The sequence below is a fragment of the Dipodomys merriami genome, unplaced genomic scaffold (genome assembly GCF_024711535.1).
Source record: "Dipodomys merriami isolate MVZ:Mamm:240054 unplaced genomic scaffold, mDipMer1.0.p SCAF_14, whole genome shotgun sequence".
Classification (NCBI taxonomy): Eukaryota; Metazoa; Chordata; class Mammalia; order Rodentia; family Heteromyidae; genus Dipodomys; species Dipodomys merriami.
In genome coordinates, this window is record NW_027202715.1 from 16,365,397 (window position 1) to 16,375,907 (window position 10,511).

Here is a 10,511-nt window from a genome sequence, read left to right on the forward strand (position 1 = left end):
CACAGCTTCCTGAGTAGCTGGGATTACAGATGTGATCCACTGGTGCCCTGCTTATTGTGACTTTTTAAATGTGTTTCACACATGTGTCATTGCCTTTGCTCTGGCTGGGGCTTTGAGCTTCGACCTACCTTTCCAGGGTCTGGAGCTTTAGATCCTCAAGGGTGTGTTTTTCATAAAGAGATGGTGCAAATTTTTTCTCCATGACAACTGAAGTAGAAAAAAAGCACATTTGTCCAGAATGGGAGATGTAGGTAAATCACCTCCTGTATAAACTCACTGTGTGATGCTATAGGGGGGTACAAATAAAAGTAAACTAAGGGCTGTGCACCCCTTGGTTCATGGACTCTCGATTTGTTCTGGCAGTTGATCCATGAGGTCTAATCTGTAGTGAGCCTAAGGCCTGAGAAAACTTATGTTCAGCAAAATTCTAAGAATTCAGCAAAGGAACTTAGTTCTCTCAAGTCTTGGGTTACACATAGGAATGTCCAATAAGGGTACTTATTAAACTAACCCAGAGTGTTCCTTATACAGATTAACATTCTCAAACTTGCTGGGTGCTGGTGGTTTATCCTGTAATCCTAGCTACTAAAGAGGCTGAGATCTGAGGGTCATGGGTCAAATCCAGCTCAGGCAGGAAAGTCTGTGAGAAACTCTAATCTCTCATTAACCAACAAGAAGATAGAAATGGAGGCATGGCTTAAGTGGTAGAGTGCCAGCCTTGAGCAAAAAGACCAAGTGAGAGTCCCAGGGACTGAGTTCAAACCTCTCCACTGGCAAAACAAGAACAAAACAGTCAAAAACCCAAAATCAAAATCTCTCCCCCCCAAAAAAAACACCCCCCCGCCTCAGGCCCATAAGTATGGATAGCAATGGTCCTCCTCCTGCTGTCAGAGCTCAGTAGAGATGATGGTTCTCAGTAGAGATGTGGGTTCTGTGGGCAGAGCTCAAGTCTGAATTCACACTCACCTTCTACCGGGGATCCCAAGTGTGTCACTAAGACCACGACGGGTTATAATAACTGCATTTTGGTAATTCATTTACTTTTCTGAAATCAGTGCTCAGTCCTGTCACAGCTGAGACCCCATCTGGTTCTAATCAGTGGGGAGGGGAGGGCCACATCTGGACAGAGCTCAGGGAGGCAGCCAGGAGAGCCATTGCTGAGCAACGACTCAGCAAGTGACAGGGGTGGTGGGGTGCAGCCATTCAGGTCCATGACACCTAGGGAGCCTCACAACTCCCGTTCATTTCCTTCCATCCTCAGCCAGTACCTTGAACACCTATGATGTGTTAGGCACTGTCCTCCAACTAGGCTTCTGGAAGCCCAGCAAAGCTCTTCACTCTCCTGCTGTCAATACTGATTCTAGTTACGGATGGGACAGAGGCAGGCCACCAGCAATGAACTAATGTAATTCACAAATGACAGAGCAAATCAGAAGGCCTTGCAGAGAGTGCTGACAGACCGGGAGCTTTCCTGTGCCTGGGAAAGGGGGGAATGGAGGGTCTTGGTGGGGTGGTCAGTGCAGGTAGGCTGACCTGGCTTAGTCAGGCAGGACAGTGCCACTTTCTCAGACCTTACCTGTTCAGGAAACTATTTTCTCAGCACTGGTTCTGGTGTTCACATCTGTGGATTTTGCCTCTGTGCTTGGATTTAGCCAACTGCTGGTTGAAAGTTGTGTGTGTGTGTGTGTGTGTGTGTGTGTGTGTGTGCCTGCGCATGCGTGCACTCACCAGTGCTGGAGTTTCACCTTTTTCTGCTCAAGGCTGGCACTCTACCATTTGAGTCACAACTCCACTTCTGGATTGCTGGTTAATTGGAGATGAGAGTCTCATGCTATTTCCATCCAGGGCTGGTTTGAACCATGATCTTCAGATCTCAGCCTCCTGAGTAGCAAGGATTACATGACTCACCAGCACTGGACTACTATCTACTACTATAACAAAATACCTGAGCTAATCATCTTAGAAAGAAGAGAGATTTATTTCTTATAGACCAAAGGTTTCAATCCATGGTATGTTGCTTTGGACATAGGAAATGGCAGGACATTATGGTAGTATAGAGAGCTAGCAGGCAGGAAGTAAGGAAAAGGAGAGAGAGAGAGAGAGAGAGAGAGAGAGAGAGAGAGAGAGAGAGAGAGAGAGAGAGAGACAGAGAGAGACAGAGAGAGACAGAGAGAGACAGAGAGAGACAGAGAGAGAGACAGAGACAGAGAGACAGAGAGACACAGAGACAGAGAGACACAGAGACAGAGACAGAGACAGAGACAGAGACAGAGACAGACAGACAGACAGAGACACAGACAGACAGAGACACAGACAGACAGACAGAGACACAGACAGAGACAGAGACAGAGACAGATAGAATAGAAGGGTCTAGGTCTCAATCCTTTAACTAGGCCCCATGCCCCGAAGATTCTACTCTCTCACAATAGTGACAAAGGTTGGTGTCTTAAATCTTCAGGACATGGATTATTGAGGATACTTAGAAAATCCATAGCCCTCAGGTTTTTACATCTTTAGGGGATCCTGGAATCAACCCTTAGGGCTAACAGGAGTGACTGCATTTGCTAGCTGTGCCTGCATATCAGTACCCTGATGTCCAGGTCCTAACTCTTCTGCCTCTGCTCTGTCCTCCAGGTGGTCTTAATCTGCAGCGGTTGACTGATGCTCTGCATCTCTCTGGGGCTCCTGTGTTTGCCTCTTCCTGCAGGCACCCTACTTGCTCCTCGCTCCATGGGGACTAAGGGGTCAGTGGCCACACTGCTTTAACATCATAGTGTTATTCTGAAGACTTGGCATTGGGGCTTTTGAGTATTTCTGTAAGAACACATTGTCATTGTCATCCTAGCTATTACTATCACCCAGAGCTGGCAGTTGCATGTAAGGACACAGGGGTTTGGTAAAGGAGTGCTCCCTCCCCTGACCTGATGGGTGAGCACTCCCTCCCCTGACCTGATGAGTGAGCACTCCCTCCCTTGACCTGATGGATGAGCACTCCCTCCCCTGGCCTCATGGGTGAGTGCTCCCTCCCCTGGCCTGCTGGATGAGTGCTCCCTCCCCTGGCCTGATGGCTGAGCTGGCCAGGGCTTTGTTTGCTACAGGAAGGCAGCCCGGTTCAGGGCCTCATTTAACCTGGTTTTTCTTCCTTAATAAGAGAATTTTCACCAGATGAATCATACCTAACCCATTAGTTGGAGCCAAAGGCGGTTTGGCTCCTGGGCTGTTTACTGCAAATACTTACTTTGTCCTATTAGTGCTCTGAGGAAATGACAAGGGACAGAAAATTGTCATTGTTTTCTTTTTATTTTTTTTTCTTTCTTAAAAAATCTAGAGTCCTGGAAATAAGCCAGTCTGGGGTATAGGTTGTTCCTATCCACTGGGCAATTCAATGTCATGTACAGAAACAGCCCTGGGATTGCTAAAGTGACCTGCTGGGGGTACGGGTTAGGCCTGGTGCCCACGCTATGCACAGTGTGCTCTTCCCTGTGTTACCTGGGAGGACTTTGCTATTGCTTAGTGGGGACCATTACTGCTTGTTCCTGCTCGCAGGCACTGGCAGACTTGACTCCCCTTTGATATTGTAGCTGACGGTCTAATTCACCTCCTTCTCCAGCTCCAGATATAAGGGGAGCTGGGAAAGAGGGGTGATTTCTTCAGCACAAGCTCCTTGTGTAAAGCCCTGGGCAGGAAGGAGCACATCTTACCTGAACCACACTCCCCAGCAGGGACAGCTGTACCTTAGCCCTTTTACCCTTGCTCTGGTGACCAGATGCCTGCGGCACATTCCTGCCCATGCAGGGTCCAGTTGGTATACAGGTGACCATTGCATGTGTCATGTCAGATGAGCTGGGCATGGCTCTGGCTTGTTCTTTCAACAGACTTCCTCTCACCACCTCCCTGCAAGCCTCACAGAAGCAGGGGCTGTGTTAGGAGGGCTTCCCAGCAGGCTTTGCAGTGAGAGAGGCACTCAACAGGCCCTGTGGTAGGAGGGCCTCCCAGCAGGCTTTGCAGGAGTGGTTCTCCCAGGAGGCCCTGTGGTAAGAGGGCCTCCCAGCAGGCTTTGTGGTGGGTGAGGCTCCCATTAGGCTTTGTGGAGGGTAGGGGGTCCCAGACCCTCGGGTCAAAGCACCAGGGACTTGGAGGGGTGAAAGAGTGTGGCAGGCGAGGCCCAGGCAGGGCACTGACAGCCTGGGGGCAGCCCATCTTGACTCAGTATGCATTTTGCTTCCTTTTTGACCTTGAATATAGCTTCTTTATGACCTCACAGTGGCTTTATGACAGATAGGTGAGCTCAGGAAATCAGCTTCCTTCCCTCTCCCCTCTTTCTGTCTCCAGTGCTTTTCCCCTGTAGATTCGACTCAGACCAAAGTGTGGAAATGACATACTCCAACCCCAGGGAACTCAGAGGCCCCTCAGTTTGCATCTCTGCTGCCACCTACAGGGTGGGTGGCCAGATTCTCACCTGTCCCCACCCCTCTCTCCACCACCCACTCTAGTAAACTCAGCCCATGACCCTGTGGTGTGTGTGGCTCTCTCATTCCATCTTGTGGGTGAATCCTCCAGCTTCTGCTGACAGCTCCGCACTTGCCTGCTGGACCCCCCGTCCTGAGAACCACGTCTGTAAGACCCTGGCTGAGGCCTGTTCACGAGCCAGGCCACAGGGATCTGACATAACTATAGACAACAGCAGTGCTCACCAGTTTGGAGCGTCCAGCCCTGGGTGGGAGCATGAAAACCCAATCAACGTTGCTAGCTTCTGTGTTTAACTTGTTGACCCAGCAGGTCTCTCCTCCATCTTTGTGTAGTCACACTTAATCCAGTGATCTTGGATTCAGCATCAGCTGTCCATTTCCTCAGCTCCAGCTTTCTGGTTCTGTGCCAGCCTTTTCCTTAGTAGATTACTCTTTCCAACCCAAAGAACTCCTGGCTCTATCTCCCTTTGATCTTTTCTAAACATATTTCACTTTATGTGTGTATGTGTATGCCAGCTTGAACTCAGAGCCTAGGCACTGTCCCTTAACTTTTTCAGTTCAAGGCTAGCACTCTATCACTTGAACCACAGCTTCTTTTCCAGCTTTTTTTTTTTTCTTCTGGGTAATTGAAGTGTCACAGACTTTTCTGCTGGGCTTCCTTTAGATGACCATCCTCAGATCTCAGCCTTCTGAGTAGCTAGGACTACAGGTGTGAGCCACCAGCACCCAGCTCCTAAACATAGTTAAATCATTTTTCTTACATATTCAAAACTTTTAGCATTTCCTTCCAGACCCCAAATTTCTTCACACCCAATTAAATTCTTCTACAGATGTTACAGTGTTTTTTAGGATAATCTCATTACAGCTCTGGAAATGTTCTCTTTCTTGCTTCTTTGTAACCTCTTAGCAGCCATTGATAGTGATTCACAAACCTGTCACACACTTCTCACATCAGAGCAGCCTGGCTCCTTCCTGGTGGGCTGGGTGCCATTGTTTCTGTTCAGAGTTCTGGTGGGGTCAGTTCTAGGGGGTCATTTGACCTCTCACCAGGCTTAGTCCTGGGCCACTTTTTCCTTCTTTCCTTCCCTCCCTCCCTCCCTCCCTCCCTCCCTCCCTTCCTTCCTTCCTTCCTTCCTTCCTTCCTTCCTTCCTTCCTTCCTTCCTTCCTTCCTTCCTTCCTTCCTTCCTTCTTCTTTCTTCCTTCCTTCCTTTCTTTCTTCCTTCCTTCCTTCCTTCCTTCCTTCCTTTTTCTTTCTTCCTTCCTTCCTTTCTTTCTTCCTTTCTTCCTTCCTTCCTTTCTTCCTTCCTTTCTTTCTTCCTTCCTTCCTTCCTTTCCTTTCCTTTTTTTTCTTTCTTTCCTTTTTTTCTTTTCTTTCCTGTTCATTTCACTCAGGATCCTGGCTGTGAAGTGTGTGATGCTAACATAGACATTGAAATCAACTTCTGGAACTTTCTTCTCAGCTCAGAAACAGTCAGCTTATTGAAGCATTCATTTTGATGGTGTCATATCATAGGCTTTGAATCAAAACTGAATTTGACTGTTGAGCTTCTTGCTACTTCTTGTCTACCATGCTAGGTCATAACCATTAGTGACATTGAAACTGGGTTGTTAGACTCCAGAAGTTTCAAGTTAGGTCTGGCCACTCACCCCAACATGCCAAATGCAGAGACATGATGAAGGGCAGGAAGGGAGATTTCTTACATGGCAGCACATCTTCAGCCATCTTCAGGGACGCAGACATTGGCTTCAGGTTAAATAGGGAGAATTGGGGACAGGGTGTGAGAAAGTTTGCAGAGTTCAAACAGTCGCAGGTCACAGGTACAGCCTGGTTGGCTGGGAACTCTGTGTCTGTGGAGGAGTTCTAAAGAAGTTATTACTTCATGACCAGAACAGAACAAGAACAAGGTGATCTCCTGAGTCTGGGGCTGATTCCTCTGAGATGATAAGAAGAAGCCATTGCTTGTTTAAGGGGCAGTTTGCCTTCATACAAGATGCTTAACTGGATCTTCTCTTTCTTCCTGGAAATGAGGTGATTGCAAAAGTGACTGTGGCAGAGCCTAGCTAAGGTCAAAGGGCCCAGGTGCAAAGTTCATGGAGGACTTTTAGTTCATTCACTAGAAGGCATACTTCAGATTGTGTCTTGCAAGAATTTTCCTTCAATTATCCAAAATGCAGTCTGTCTATGGCTAATTTGGTCTGCCAGGAACAACTGCTGCACCCACTTTGCCCACTTTGCCCACAGCTAGCATCTTAACTGAAGCTACAGCCTCTCTCCTGAATCCCTGGAGTCACCCAGAAACCTTCTCTGGTAGTCTAATCCTAATCCTCGCTTTAAACGACATGGGGCCAACATGGGCTTTTCCAAAGCTTTATTGGCTCACTGTCCTGTCTAAAGGCCCCAGTGATCCTACATGCGTGCACTCCCGACCAAGACCAGATCCTCAACTGGCCTCAGTCTCCCTAGTCTATCCAAGTCCTTCTAAGTCTGATCTTCCTATATCCTGAGTCCTGGCCTGCTGTTCCTTCTATTCTCTGGGCTTCTGTCTGTTGCTTTGTTTGCAACCATGGGCCTTTGCTTCTCTCTCTCTCCTCTCTCTCTCTCTCTCTCTCTGATGCCAATACTAGGGCTTAAACTCAGAGCCTGGGCTCTGTCCCTTAGCTGCCACTTGAGCCACAGCTCCACTTCTAGCTTTATGCTAGTTAATTGGAGGTAAGAGTCTCATAGACCTTCCTGCCTGGACTGGGGTTGGAACCTTGATTTTCACATCTCAGCCTCCTGAGCTGCCAGGATTACAGGTGTGAGCTACTGGTGTCTAGCTTCTTTTCCCTTCCTCTCCTGTTGACATGGGTATGGTGTCTAGATCCTGTGTCAGGAAAGGGGAGGGGCATGTGTGTCTCCCTGAGACCTTCTGCAGCTGTCCTTTCATGTGGACCTGGGTGGCTGGTGAATCGTAGCACCCTTAGTGCTGTGGAGATTGAATCTCTCTGTGCAATTGCTAGAGAGGATAAATCTCCTTCTCTCAACCTAGCTCGGTCACCATGTGGATACAGCTGGATGGGTTTCTGTGGAAGCCCTTGGGGCTTTGATAAACATCCTTAACACAGGTCATGGCCATCACAAATCAAGTAGAAAATTTGGAGGTTTGGGTCATGGGCCAGGAGGTTTGGTGACTTTAGGGCTTGGAATATCCTAATTTGGCCAGTTTTCTGTCTAGGTAGATCCCACAAGGGGAAGAGACCAGGGTGGTGAGACAATGGCTTCCCCTCAGCTCCTCATTGTTGGTGACTCACCAAGAGGAAGCTTTGTGGGTATGGTTCTCCCCAGGGGGCTGAGTGCCTCTGGAATGGGGCCAGAGTACTGAGTGTGCAGGAGCAAGTTTCTGGATCCTTCTGTTCTACCAGTCATCTTCTGCCTTGCCCTGTCCCTCAGCCTTGGGTGGACCCACTCACTCTTGATTCCTTCCTTTGTGTCTGATTCTTCTCTGTGGTCCTCCTATAGCCAGGCTGGTTTTAGAGCCCTCTTTCCCAGCATGCAATTGGGGATTCCTCCCAACCTGTCAGGAGACTTCACCTCTGGAGATAATTACCGCCTGACTCATGAAAATATAGCAGGGGATTTGGACAGATATCAGGTTTCAGCCTTTCATATTTTACCAGCAATAAATCTCACTCCTTCCTTGGGGTGGGGGTGGGGTTAAGTCTATAAATTAGGAGTCCATTTTTAAGGAGGAAGATTTCATAGGCCCCCCCAAGGTTCTTTACGATGGGCTCCTATTTCAAGTGTTTTATCAGTGACTTCTGACTAGGGGAAATTATGCTCAGAGACTAGGGGCTTTGGGGTCCTCCCACTGCCCAACATGTAATCTCCCTTCTCTCTTCCTACAGCTGATCTCAGATTTTTTTCCAGTTTCTGTGCTGTGTACTGGCTATGGTTACTTGAACACATGACATTCCAGATCTGTTTTGCCTTATAACTGTGGTCCTAAGAACCCTGGCACCAATAGGCCCATAGCTTGCTAGATATGTTGCTCAATTTCACATCCTGGGACAGAATAGATGGCATTTTGACCTCTTTCAGGTAATTTTAAAAAATATCTCTGCTGTAAAGGTGATGAACAGGGGGTTACAGTTACATAAGTAAAGTACATTTCTTTTTAAACACTGTTACCCTCTCCCTTATTCTCCTGCTCATCCTTCCTTACTCCCCAACCCCTAAGTTGTATAACCTATTTCCAACATAGTGTTGCATTAATTCATTGTTGCATTAATTCATCCTTTGTCTTGCTGTTTCTGTGATTCCTTTCCCCTTCCATGGATCAGATGAACTTATATACAAGACAAAGGGTACAGAAAACTAAAACAGAAAAAAATAGAAATAATTACATACAGGACATAATAAGAACCTCTTGTTTCCAATTTTTAGAGTTCATTTTGATACGCTTCATTATATATGGTCCTATGCACTTAGCGATTGGACTATTGTGATCCCCTGTTAAGAATATCATAGACATATTCTAGTTATTACAGATGAGGGAAACTATGCAACCTACTTTTCTTTGGGCCTGGTTTGCTTTGCTTAATATAATTTTTTCCAGGTCTTTCTATTTCCTTACAAATGGGGCAATATCATTCTTTCTGATGGAAGCATAGAACTCCATTGAGTATATATAGCACATCTCTTGATCCATTCATCTATTGAGGGGCATCTGGATTGGTTCCATATCTTAGCTATGGTAAACAATGCTGCAATGAACATGGTTGTGTTTGTAGTTTTAGTGTGGCCTTGTTTGTGGTCATTTGGGTAAATGCCCAGGATTGGAGTTGCTGCATCATAGAGGAGTTCTATGTTTTGAGGAGCCTCCATACTGCTTTCCAGAGTGGTTGAACAAGTTTACATTCCCACCAATACCCCTGTCAGCATCTGTTGTTATTAGATTTCTTGATTATGGCCATTCTAACTGGGATAAGGTGGAATCTCAATGTTGTTTTGATTTTCATTTCTTTTATAGCCAGAGACGCTGAGCATTTTTTCATGTGTCTATTGACCATTCTTATTTCCTCTTGAGTTTCCCTTTAAGTCTTTGGCTCACTTGTTAATGAAGTGGTTGTTTCTTTGAGGATTTGTTTTTGGGGGATTTAATTTTTTGAGCTCTAAGTATATTTTATATATGAGGCCCTGTCTGTTGTATGGCTAGTGAAGATCTCCCAATCTGTGGGCTTTCTATTTATCTTGCTAGCTATGTCCTTTGCCATGAAGAAGTGCTGAAGTTTAATGCAATCCCATTTATCCAACTTTTCTTTGATTTGTTGTGTTTCTGGGTCCTTATGAAGAATGTTTTTATCTGTACCAAGGAGCCCTAGTATTTCACCTATTCCTTCCTGCACTGTTTTCAGGGTGCCTACTTTTATTCATGAGGTATTTGATCCATTTGGAGTTGATTCTGGAGTAGGATGATATATAAGGATCTAACTTCAGTTTTCTATACATGTATAGCCAATTCTGCCAGCGCCACTTGTTGAGGCTGTTTTTCATTCATTCTATTTTGATTCCCTTATCAAAAATTAGGTGGCCATAGGTCTGTGGGTTCATTTCTAGGTCTTCAGTTTTATTCCATTGGTACTCAGGCTTGTTCATGTGCCACTGCCAAGCTGTTTTTGTTACTATGGCTTTGTAGTAGAGTTTCAAGTTTGGTATTGATATTCTTCCAGCACTGTTCTTCCTGCTAAGGATAGTTTTTGCTATTCAGGGTCTTTAATTATTCCATATAAATTTTTGGATTGCTTCCTCTCTTTCATTAAAGAATGAGGCTGAGATATTGATGAGTAATGGATTAAATTTGTAGATTGCCTTTGGCAGTATTGCCATTTTCACAATGACTTTGGCAGTATTGCGTTTTTCACAATGTTAATCCTTCCAATCCATGAACATGGAAGGTTTTCCCACTTCCTTAGATCTGCTTTAATTTCCTTTTTCAGGTTTTTAAAGTTTTCATTGTAGAGGTACTTCACTGCTTTGGTTGTTAATTCCTAGGGTTTTTCCC